Below are 12069 nucleotides of genomic sequence, written 5' to 3'. Positions count from 1 at the left end.
AATGTATATAGTGATGATATCCATTTATAATGGTTGTCTCTTTAAAATCCTTGAGATCTCTTTTAGTTCCTGACAGCAATATTTTTAAAGGCACCTGGACAAAAAAATCACTTCATTTTGCATGAAATTAAAAGGTTTCATTTAATTGCATCTCTGATTTGATTGGGCTGGGATTTGCAACTGTGCAAATAATCATCTGCTTGCAATATGTGTTTTTTTTATTTATTTATTTATTTATTTATTCATGAGGGGCTTTGTGGAGTATGGCTACCCACTTTATGCTATAGCTCCTGCATCACCACCAGAACTTCTTAATGCTGTGGGCTCAAAGGGTATCCATACTCCACAAGGCTCAAAGGGTCACTGTCATGTTACAAAGAGGATGTCGAGGCTCAGGACATGTTGCGCTCCAATTGCTGGAAGATTGTAGGCCTCTGCTTTTTTCCAAACTCTATTCTGGTCTTGAACTATTAGCACTTCTTTTATGCTGTACGGTAGTATCCAAAGACACCGATGAAGATGGAGCGTTATCCTTTACCTCTTTAGATGTGAAAATTTCCTTTACCTACTTGGACGTAACCAAAGGTTAGGCCTGACTTCCAGGCTGGACTACTTAGGTTTAGCCCCCATGAAAACTTACAGTGTTGTTCAATAATAGGTGGAATGAGTTTGCATCCGGTGCAGTAATATGTAATCATCAGGATAACAGGATATCTCCGTGGTAGCATGCTCACCTTTGAGGAGTAAGTTTGATGTGTTTGACTATAACCTGGCAACCTGGTGCTTCAGATAAAGAGTATTGCTTCAGTGAATGCTGTATCCTTAAGCTGTCTGTCACATCTGCTACCCTTCACTTGTGGATATTAAAGATTACACACTATTTTTTGGAAAGATTAGGAAACTGTGTTCCCGTCCTGTCTTGGCAGCAGCACCTCCGGTGGAGCAGCAACCTGCCCCTGCCAAATTAAAAGCTATGAAAGCATTCGCAACCGGTTGTAGGTGTCCTAATGCCCCCGCCTACCCCTAATATGGGAATAACAACTTGCGTCGTAATCATACAACAGAAAAACAGCAGCTTTGACATCAAACCAGACGACCACAAAAGGTGAAAGCTCCTAGTAGAATGGTCCTTCTGTGAAAGTTTTTTTTTTTTCCAAGGAACTTAAGCGAGCATTCGGGACTTGAACAACTCATGGCAACAGCAAACAAAGTTAAATGTCCGGGTGATATTGCAGCAGCGGCATGTTGAGTGTGTGTGGAGCGGATCTGAGTAAGAGGACAATAGTAAGTGCAGCAGAAAGAGGGTACTGAAGTCATGAGTCATACCCGGCAGCTGCCGGGCTTACAGTGAGGATGTGGTTTTTCACTGACTTTTTTGTTCTTATTAAACTTTCGGAAGCATCGCCATCGCCGTTAGATATCAGCGTGCGACTCGAAATGCTCTGCAGCTTTTGTTTTTGTTTGTTTGTTTGTTTTGAATTTTTGCTCTTATCATTCAGTTTCAGATATGCTGCGGTTTTCATTTCACACCCCCGGCACCCCCATTACCACGTGCTTTTTTGGTAAAATAAAATAAAATAAACTTTTTCTTGTTTTCAGCATTTTTCCTTTGGAAATGCTGGTCCAGCTGATGTGCACACAAAATATGCAAAACATGCTCAGGAGACGTTTTTGTGTCAAAAACGCTTCAACTAGGCAAACAACGTTGTTTATGCAAGGACAAAGTTTTGTGTGCAGTTAACAATATTCTAATGCATAAACGCATTGATTTCATCAAATAACGTGTATTTAAGCTTCCATTACCCAGAGCAACCCCGAAGGGGGAGAGGGAGAAGGGGTAGTGTTACTATAAATGGGGCAGGGATTGACATGGTCTGGTACGGGAGGTAATTCTTGTTTCCTGTCTGGTTTTCGGTCCTGATGGATGTAATGAGGTTGTCTTCATTAGTCTTCTGCTGGAGGAAGTGACACTCAAACTCTACCTTCTGGAGGGGGGAAGAAGTGTTATTCAGAGTCGGGGGGGGCTTGGTTGGAAAGGTCGGTTCTGTGATGTTCAAGAGAGTTCTTGCCCGGTAACAGAAATATGAGAGTTGAAGCGCAAAAGAGAAGAGGAAGAAAGAGAAGCCACAAAGAGGGAGAGAAACACAGGGTGGAACTGAGTTTGAGGAAACCTGTTGGGGAGTCGGGACGCGACTGATTCCGGCCCACAGTGGAACGGTCGGGTGATCGTTTCCTGTCTCGCAGGCTCGAGGATTGCGTGTTTAACGTGCTCCACATTCAGTGCGTTAGTTGAGGGTGTGCTGAACGTCGGGAATCGACCAAGCCTATTCAGTGTGAGTTGGTAGTGTAGGGTCGACCTGCGGTCCATCACGAACCTGCTGACCGCCTGCCGGAATCGGTCGTCTCCTTTGCGCTAACTAGGGTTTGCTCACCTCAAACGTTACCTCACAGAGCCTTCCACTTTTACAGACTGTTTTTCCATGTGCTCCACAGCTCCATGAATAAACACTTGCTTGAGAAAAGCATTAGCCAGAAGCCAGATTAACACCAAATTTCTGGGCAGTGAAATCAAATACCGAATCAGTCCATTACTTCGTCATGCTGTCCCTGTACTGAATGAGGGGGAGTGTTAAGGTAGTGTATATAAAGGGATGATTAAGTTCAGGATAATTGCTGTTTTATATTCATTCCTGTGTTACCGGTCATGTTTTCATCCCATTTTCTGTGTAAAACCATACCTTGTTGTGTTGAATTGTCGAATTTATGTCCCTGTTAAAGTGTGGCCTATCCTCCTTGGACTTGGGGAGTTGGTATGTTACTTCTGTCTCTGCTTTGACCCGACGTGCTTCGTTTTCGCTTCTTTTCTCCCAAGTATTGTCATTTATGATGCCTCCCCTTCAACTTTTTCCCCTCCTCACTCCAAAAAAATATGAACAACAATAACTCTTCTTCACTCCAAAAAAACAATGCAAACTCAATCTGCTGTGCACGGTTCCTCTTCCATTGGAATTCCCTTCTCTTTTTCAATATCCCAAAACTAAATCTTCATTGAATAAAACCTCTCTTCCCTTAAAAGCTCTTAATAGTGTTTTTTTTAAATGCTTTAAAAAAATGTACATTTTAAAATGTCTCACTCTCCTTACTACTCCGTCAGGAACAACCTGTGTATTTTTCTGCTTCTTCTTCTTCTTCATCACAATCACTTCTTTTCACGAGGCTTATTTCCCCAAACTTTTTCACTCCCAAACACTTAGTTCATCCATCCTCCTCTTCTACCTAAAGACGTCAATGGAAAACATTTTTTCTTCCCCTTCCATGAAGTCTGTCAATGTATGTCCAGTTTGGAAATCCTGCGAAGTGAATTTTTCAGAGGTTGTGTGTACATGACAATCAATTACCCTTCATGTCCATTCATGGTGTCAAACCCCATCATGACAGTCCCCTCCCCCCTTTCTAGTTCCTCCTCGTCTCAACCCCTTTTAGCTTCCGCCTCATCTCGCCACCTCTCACCTTCCCATAGCCCCTTCCCCCACTCAGCTTCCCCTTTGTTGCATTGTACATCAAAAACACCATTTATCATTGTCCGTGTACTGCTCATACACATCACAAACCCGAGGAGGACCTCTGTCTGTGACTTCCCCTCCTCTCCAACCTCTTGTTTGCCTGTGTATTGTACCATCCTCCAAACAGTGACAACTCCACTTATATCTCTATCTGAGACAACATGGACCAACTTTTAATCACTGATCCCAACTCTCTCTTCCTCATATGTGGTGATTCAATTCTTGTCACCATGATAAATTGCTGGGTATCGGTACTTCTCTCACCAGCCATGGAACTTCAGCAAAGGACTTCCTTCTGTGACTTCATGTGACTGATTCAATCTGTGAACTTTCCAACCCAGATTTCTGCCAATGGCAAATCCTCCCTTCTGGATTTAGTTATAACTAACTTCCTCACTAATGTCTCCTGCTCTTGATCCTCTGCTTCAATTATTTCATCTGACCATGTGCTTGTGAAGGCCAATATCTCACTTCAGGACTGGTCTCTCCTATATCCACCATCCCTGATATTAACACAGTCTAGGAATTCTACCACAGAAATATGCTCTCCCTTATGCATAGATTCATTCGATATCATCTTCAGTTATCATACCCATCCTCTTAACCATGGCACACTGAATCCTATGGTGAGGCGGTTGTATTGAAACAACATGCCTTCTCCTCCTGAAAGGCAATCCTACCGAAGGCCATCTCAGATCATTCCACAAAGCCAACAATACGTGTGTCCACTCTCAGGAGAGCCAGAAAACAACTGGCAAACCCAAAGTTTGAACATTCAAACTTGTCTCCATCTTTTAAAACCTGGTGGCACCTTGTTTAGTCTGTCTTTGGAGTATGCTCCTCCTTCCATCCCTTCCCTTCTTCAAATGGCTTCGTAGACGACTTCGCTCATGAGAAGGCTGAATGCCTCAATTATATGTTTGCTTCCACAATTTGTGTCCCCAACCTCCCGTTCCCTATACCTACCCTGCCCTCTCATATCCAATTGCTGCTGGTTACTGTTTTTTCACTTGAGAAGATGGAAAGGTCTCTGGCAAACCCCAACTCCGATTCTTCACCAGGCCCAGACCCATGGTGCACTCGTGTGCGTGTCCTAAAAATCTGCTTCACTGCTCTTGCTCATCCTCTTTCTACTCTGTTCCCCTGATCATTCTCTCTGAGTCAGTTTCATGGTGCAATAACTGATCCTCTTAACTACAGGCATATTACCTTGCTTCCAATTATAAGCATGGCTGTGGAATGTATTATTACAGTTGACATCAAATCATTCCTTTTCTCCAACGGCCAAATCTCAGATCATCAGTTCAGTTTAAGAACCAGTCATCTAACCTGGACATGCTGCTTTGACTCTCCCAACAAGGGATTGAAGCTTTCAATCTCAGACATGAGATCAAGGCCGCCTCTGAGGGCATACCTCAAGCATTTGATACAGTGTGGTACCGCACTTTGATTTCTAAACTCTGTTTATGGCATCCAAAGCCTCCTCCTCTCATGGCTCACTGACTTCCTCCACTCCCATAGTCAATGTGTATCTCTCAGCAGGATTCTCTTATCTCCTTTTCCTGTCAAGGCTGGAATACCCCAAAGCAGTGTCTTGGACAAGCTTTGTTCCTCATCTTCATAAATGGTCTTTCAGATACCCTGGAAAATGCTGCTTATCTCTTTACTGATGATTTTACCCTCTGCTGTGTCATCTCTCATCCTTCAGACAAGCAGGCAGCAGCCTCTTCCATCTCTGCAGACCTTGATAGAATAAGGAGCTGGTCCAACACTTGGAATATGTCTTTCAAGCCTAACAAATCCCACACCCTCTCCCTGTCTCTCCAAAAGGACTGTCTGGCAAACCCTCCAATCTACTTTCTTATCAATCCTCTTGAGGAAGTTCATTCATTCAAACTTCTGGGTCTCACTATCAGCCATGATCTTTCTTGTGCAAACCACATTTCAAAGTTGGCTTCCAAATCCAATATTTCAAATTCCAGATAGGACAAAAAAATATTTCCTTGTCCTATCTGAACTTTTAACAACATACAGTCACGTGAAAAAGTAAGTACACCCCATGTAAAGTTTTGAGTTTTTCAACATATTTCAACATACAGATATTTGATCTTCATTTCAACAATATTGATAGATAAAGGTGATATAATATAACAAATATCATGAAACATTTACATTTTGTAGTCCATTGTATAATTTAAATAAACATAAATGCAAATTTCACGTGTGGAAAAAGTAAGTACACCCTTGGCTCTAATAGGTGGTATTGCCCCCTTTGGCAGAAACAACCTCAGGTAGGCGTTTCTTTTAACTGTCTACCAGTCTCTGACATCGACTGGGAGAAATTTTTGCCCACTCCTCCATGCAGAATTCTTTCAGCTGTGCGATGTTTGAGGGGTTTCTTGCATGCACAGTTTCAAATCCCCCCACAACATCTCGATGGGATTTAGATCCGGGCTTTGACTTGGCCATTCCAGAACCCTCCATTTCTTTCTTTTCAGCCATTCCTTGGTGGATTTACTGGTATGTTTAGGGTCATTGTCATGTTGCAAGGTCCACCTTCGGTTGAGCTTCAACTTTCTGACAGATGGCCTCACATTATCCTCAAGCACCCTCTGGTACAATGAAGAATTCATAGTGGATTCTATGATGGTGAGCTGCCCAGGCCCTGATGCAGCAAAGCTGCCCCAAACCATAATATTTCCACCACCATGCTTTACAGTTGGTATCAGATTCTTGTGGTCAAATGCTGTCTTTGGTTTTCGCCAAACATGTCTTGTGGTACTGTGGCCAAATAGCTCTACCTTTGACTCATCTGCCCAGAGCACATTGTACCAGAAGTGCTGGTCTTTGCCTAGGTGTTCATTGGCAAACTTTAGTCTTGCCCTGATGTTCTTTCTGGACAGCAAAGGTTTCCTCCTGGCACACCTCCCATGTAGATCAAATTTGTGCAGCCTCTTTCTAATGGTAGACTCGTGCACTTTGCCATCAACAGTGGCAAGAGCTATCTGTAGGTCCTGTGATGACATTCTAGGGTTCTTAGAGACTTCTTTCAGCATCTTGCAGTCTGCTCTCGTGCTGAACTTGCTGGGGTGGCCTGGCCTGAACAAGTTGGCAGTTGTTTGGAATCTTCTCCACTTGTAGATGATCTTCCGCACAGTCGAGTGATTGATTTCAAATCGTTTGGAGATCTTTTTAAATCCCTTCCCAGACTCGTAGGCATCTATAACCTTCTTTCTGAAGGCCTCCTGGAGCTCTTTTGATCTAGGCATGGTGACACCGCACACTTCAACAACAAAGAGCAAACCAAACTAAATGTCTGAGGTTTAAATAAGACAGGTTCCTCCAAGATTCTCTCTAACGATGTTCTAATCATTTGCACCTGAGCTGGTGCACCTGATTCTAATTTTCGTGATCAATCGTGATCAATGAAGTCGTGATCAATGTAGAAATCAATGTAGATCAATGCAAAATTTACGAAATTTAGATCCTCTCTAACGATGTTCTAATCATTTGCACCTGAGCTGGTGCACGTGATTCTAATTTTTGTGATCAATCGTGATCAATGAAGTCGTGATCAATGTAGAAATCAATGTCGATCAATGCGAAATTTACATTTATGTTTATTTAAATTATACAATGGACTACAAAATGTAAATGTTTCATGATATTTGTTATATTATATCACCTTTATCTATCAATATTGTTGAAATGAAGATCAAATAGCTGTATGTTGAAATATGTTGAAAAAGTCAAAACTTTACATGGGGTGTACTTACTTTTTCACGTGACTGTATAAGGCCTTCAGACACAGCTTGATGGAATACTGCTCTCCTCTTTGGGCTGTCACCCCTGCCTCTCACCTTGCCCTTTGATGATGAGGAAAGCATGGTTCTCAAATTCATTGAGCATTTTTGTGGGACATTATATGGTTTGTAATGAGACATAATTCGACTGAAAATCAAAACGAAAGTAGTTTTTGTATCAGTATTCACATTTTATTACTGATTGTCTAGCTAGGCCTGTTACTTTCACATCGGAGAGAGGTTGGTGGTTTCTCTGCATTGTATCGCCTCCTTTTTCGTCTTGCACCCTCTGCCCTCTCATGTCTTTGTCCCTCCCAGGCAGGCCACTCACAGTCTGTCAGCAACCCACTTCTTCATAAACTCCCAATATCCAGGCTCAATATTCATCTCCACTCATTTGTTCCTCTTTTCTCTTGCCTGGGGGACAAGCTTCCCCAGTTTATTTAGTCCGATTCTTCCCTCCAGGCCTTCACGACAGCAGTTCACCACTGCCTAAGGTTATCCTCCATCCATACTGTTACGTTTGTGGGGGTAGGCATGAAATACCTTAGGAAAGTAGGAATGTGTAGGTTTTAGTATGGACCGTGTGACGCAAAGAAGAAGAAGCCATCTCGATGTACATAAGCAGGGTAAATGTTCAGGTTAAGAGTGTTTGCATGTCACCATAACGAGGGTGGTTTTGTGCTTTTTAATTATAGGGCTTATGGTTAATGATCCCCAGTATGTATTGCCTCCCTGTGATTTTCCCCTAATGTTCCTATAAAACTCAGCCGACCAGGCAATGGGCTCCATTAGCCAACCACGCCGGCAGAGCCACCGGAAACCCGAACATTTGCCAATCGGCAAAGGAACCCGCCCAGGCGAACTTTCGCGAAGGACGGCTAGGCTCCGCCTCGGAGGACCGGAATTGACAGGCCATGCCCGAGCTTTGCCAGTGGGCGTCAAGAATGGCCATGAGGCCACGCACCGAAGGACGATTGGTTGGGATGATCGGACGGCGCTGGGCGATTGGTCAAAAGGATGATGTCATCGAGACCCTCTGAGAAAAAGCAAGAGGAGATGACATTTTCTCCCTCTTTTGTGCTGGCGTTCGTTGGAAGCGGTCACATTCTCTCGTCTGGTCCTGGCGTTTGTTAGAGGCTGTCGCATTCTCTCTTTTGTGCTGGCGTTAATTGAAGGCGGTCGCATTCTCTCTTTGTGCTGGCGTTCGTTGAAGGCAGTCGCATTCTCTCTTCTGGTCCTGGCGTTTGTTTGAGGTGGTCGCATTCCTCTCTTTTGTGTTGGCTTCCAAAGAGAATGGCTGCGTTGCCTTTTGCTCTTGTCCTGGTCTTTATCGTGGCAGTCGCTGGCTTGTTTTGCATGGGAGGATGACGGGCGCTCGTCTGTGTGAGCCGGAGAGCTAATCGGAGCCTTGTTAGCGAAGGAGGACCACATGCACGGATTACCTTATGGTCGGGGTGTGACGAATTGTTGGAGTGGGACTGGTGTGTGGCTTTGGCCTCTTTGGAACTGCCGACTCAATCGACGCCCTTGCTGGAACAGTAAAGCTGAGTTCGGCCGATTATAAAAGGAACATTATTTTGTTTTCTTTTTATCATTCCCCCTGTCTGTATATGAGTCAAAATGGAGGATCCTCAACCTAGGAATTTTAGTTTACCTCACCTTTCATTGTCTTTTACATTACTGTAAATAAATATATATTTGTTGACTTTTACTTTTATGTGTCTTGTTTCGTTTCTTTGTTCTGTGGGTTTGGATTAACCCCGTGTGTTCCCTTTTAGATAAGGCTTTGGGCCTTTCCCGCATGCGCCAAAAACAATCCCGCCAAGTTAGAAATACGTCTCGGAGTTAAAGCTCGTTTCGGTCATCCGTAACCCAGGGGTCTTAACCCAGAGGACACGACAATACTCATGATCCCTTTTATCCAAAATGACCTCATTCACAAGCACATCCTTTTTCCATGTTATTGTGATTTCCCCCCTCTTCCTCACCTATTCCTTTGTCAGTTAGTTGGTTCCTTTGTTCCTTTATGCTTCATCCCTGCCTTCCTCTTCCTCTTCTTGCTGTGTTCTGCTTGTGTTGTGTGCAGCTTGTTCACCCCCGCACCCCCACCATGGGATGACACATCCCCCTGATCCCCTTCATCTCTCTTTCACTTCTACAGTGCTGTTGGTGTTTCCCCCTTTCCATGTTGTTCCATTCCTTTCCACTTTAGCTCTTCCACGAGTCTCAAACCTTGTATACAAAAATATGAAACACTTCATCTTTCGATCTATAAATTATTCCCATACTAATACCACCTAAAATTATGTTAGCTTTACCTATATCTACCTGACACTATGGTTCCTTGGCCAATTTCCTTTCCTTTTCCTTGGGCAGGACGGAGGATGCCCAGTCGTAAGCTAGCTTTGAAGGCCATCTTGGAAATATGGTCCACCCAAGAAAGACCATGGCTGATCATGGTAAGGTTCCTTCAGCAGTCCATCATTTCTCTGCTCTCCTTTTACCAAATACCTATTTGAATGTAATCCCAAGACCAGCAGCTCTGTTTTTCAAAGGGACAACCCACACATCTTGACCATAATTTCATGATGATTAAAGCATCCCCTGTCAGTTATATCCCCTTTTTGAAGTTCAATTAAGTCACTAGACCATGTGTAATCAACCACTGTATAATATACTTTGCTTCTTCTCATCTCTGTGATTTTTGGTTTATCATGTAATTCATCAGTAATTTTATTTTTATTTCTTCCTCAGTCTTGCAACAAACAAGTAATCCAGTGGTGAAAGAAGGCCGCATTCCAGTGGCTTGGGAACTGAGGACCCTCGTCCCTCTCTACAATGGGAAAGGTGACCCTCTGGAGTGTGGCTCGTATCGAGCGATAAAGTTATTGGAGCATGGAATGAAGGTATTGGAAAGGGTGTTGGAGAGGAGGATAAGGAAGAAGGTGAAGATCGACAAAATGCAGTTTGGATTTATGCCAGGAAGAGGAACGACAGACGCGCTTTTTATTGTAAGGCAGTTGCAGGAGAAGAACATGGAGAATTGGAAGAAGTTGTTTCTTGGGTTTGTTGATCTGGAGAAAGCATTCGATAGGGTTCCACGTGAAGTACTTTTGTAAGAATGCTGTTTATTGATTTCAGTTCAGCATTTAATACAATTATCCCCCAGAAGTTGAGAGGGAAGTTGGGCCTGTTAGGCTTGAACATCTCCCTCTGTAATTGGATCCTGGACTTCCTGACCCGAGAGACCTCAGACAGTCCTGATCGGAAATAACATCTCCAGTATCACCACACTGAGCACCAGTTCCCCCCAGGGCTGTGTGCTCAGTCCACTGCTGTTCACATTGCTGACTCATGACTGTTCTGCCAAGGACAGTTCAAATCATATCAAGTTTGCTGACAGTGGTGGGTCTCATCAGCAACAATGATGAGTCAGCATACAGAGAAGGGGTGGAGCGGCTTGCAGTCTGGTGTAGTAACAATAATTAATCTGTCTCTTGATGTGGATACAACAAAAAAGATGACTGTGGATTTCAGGAAGGCCCATGCAGAGCACTTCCCACTGTACATCAATGGTTCCACCATGGAGACAGTTAGGAGCACCAAGTTACTTGGTGTGCACATCACAAATGACCTCAAATGGTCCTTCAACACCACTTCCCTAGCCAAGAGAGCACAGCAGCGTCTCCATTTCCTGCAATGCACGAGGAAGGCAAGCCTTCCCCCCTCCATCCTCATCTTATTCTATAGGCGTACCATTGAGAGCGTCCTGCCCAACTGTATCACTGTCTGGTATGGAAATTGCAATGTCTCGGACCGCCAGACTCTGCAGCGGATAGTGACGACAGCTGAAAACATCATTGGGGTCTCTCTCCCCTGCATGCAGGATATCTATGACAAACGCTGCACACGCAAGGCCGCCAGCTTAGCTGATGACCGTTTCCACCACTTGCACTACATATATTATATGCTGCTATACATAATATGTTGCTACATAAATGTTTTACTTATCAGATGTAACCTACAGTGCATTCAGAAAGTATTCAGACCCCTTCACTTTTTCACATTTTGTTATGTTGCAGCCTTATGCTGAAATCGTTTAAATTCATTTTTCCCCTCATCAATCTACACTCAATACCCCATAATGACAAAGAGAAAACAGGATTTTAGAAAGTTTTGCAAATGTATTAAAAATAAAAAAAATTGAAATATCACATTTACATAAGTATTCATACCCTTTGCTATGACACTTGAAATTTAGCTCAGGTGCCTCCCATTTATCATGATCATGTTTGAGGTGTTTCTACACCTTGATTGGAGTCCACCTGTGGTAAATTCATTGATTGGACATGATTTGGAAAGGCACACACCTGTCTATATAAGGTCTCACAGCTGCCAATGCATATCAGAGCAAAAACCAAGCCATGAGGTCGAAGGAACTGCCGGCAGAGCTCAGAGACAGGATTGTGTCGAGGCACAGATCTGGGGAAGCCTACAAAAAAACCTCTGCTGCATTGAAGGTTCCCAAGAGCACAGTGGCCTCCATAATTCTTAAATGGAAGAAGTTTGGAACAACCAGGACTCTTCCTAGAGCTGGCCGCCCGGCCAAACTGATAAATCGGGGGAGAAGGGCCTTGTTAAGAGAGGTGTCCAAGAACCCGATGGTCACTCTGGCTGAGCTCCAGAGATCCTGTGTGAAG

The sequence above is a fragment of the Myxine glutinosa genome, chromosome 1 (assembly GCF_964187855.1).
Source record: "Myxine glutinosa chromosome 1, kmMyxGlut1.1, whole genome shotgun sequence".
Lineage (NCBI taxonomy): Eukaryota > Metazoa > Chordata > Myxini > Myxiniformes > Myxinidae > Myxine > Myxine glutinosa.
This window is presented reverse-complemented; position numbering follows the sequence as displayed.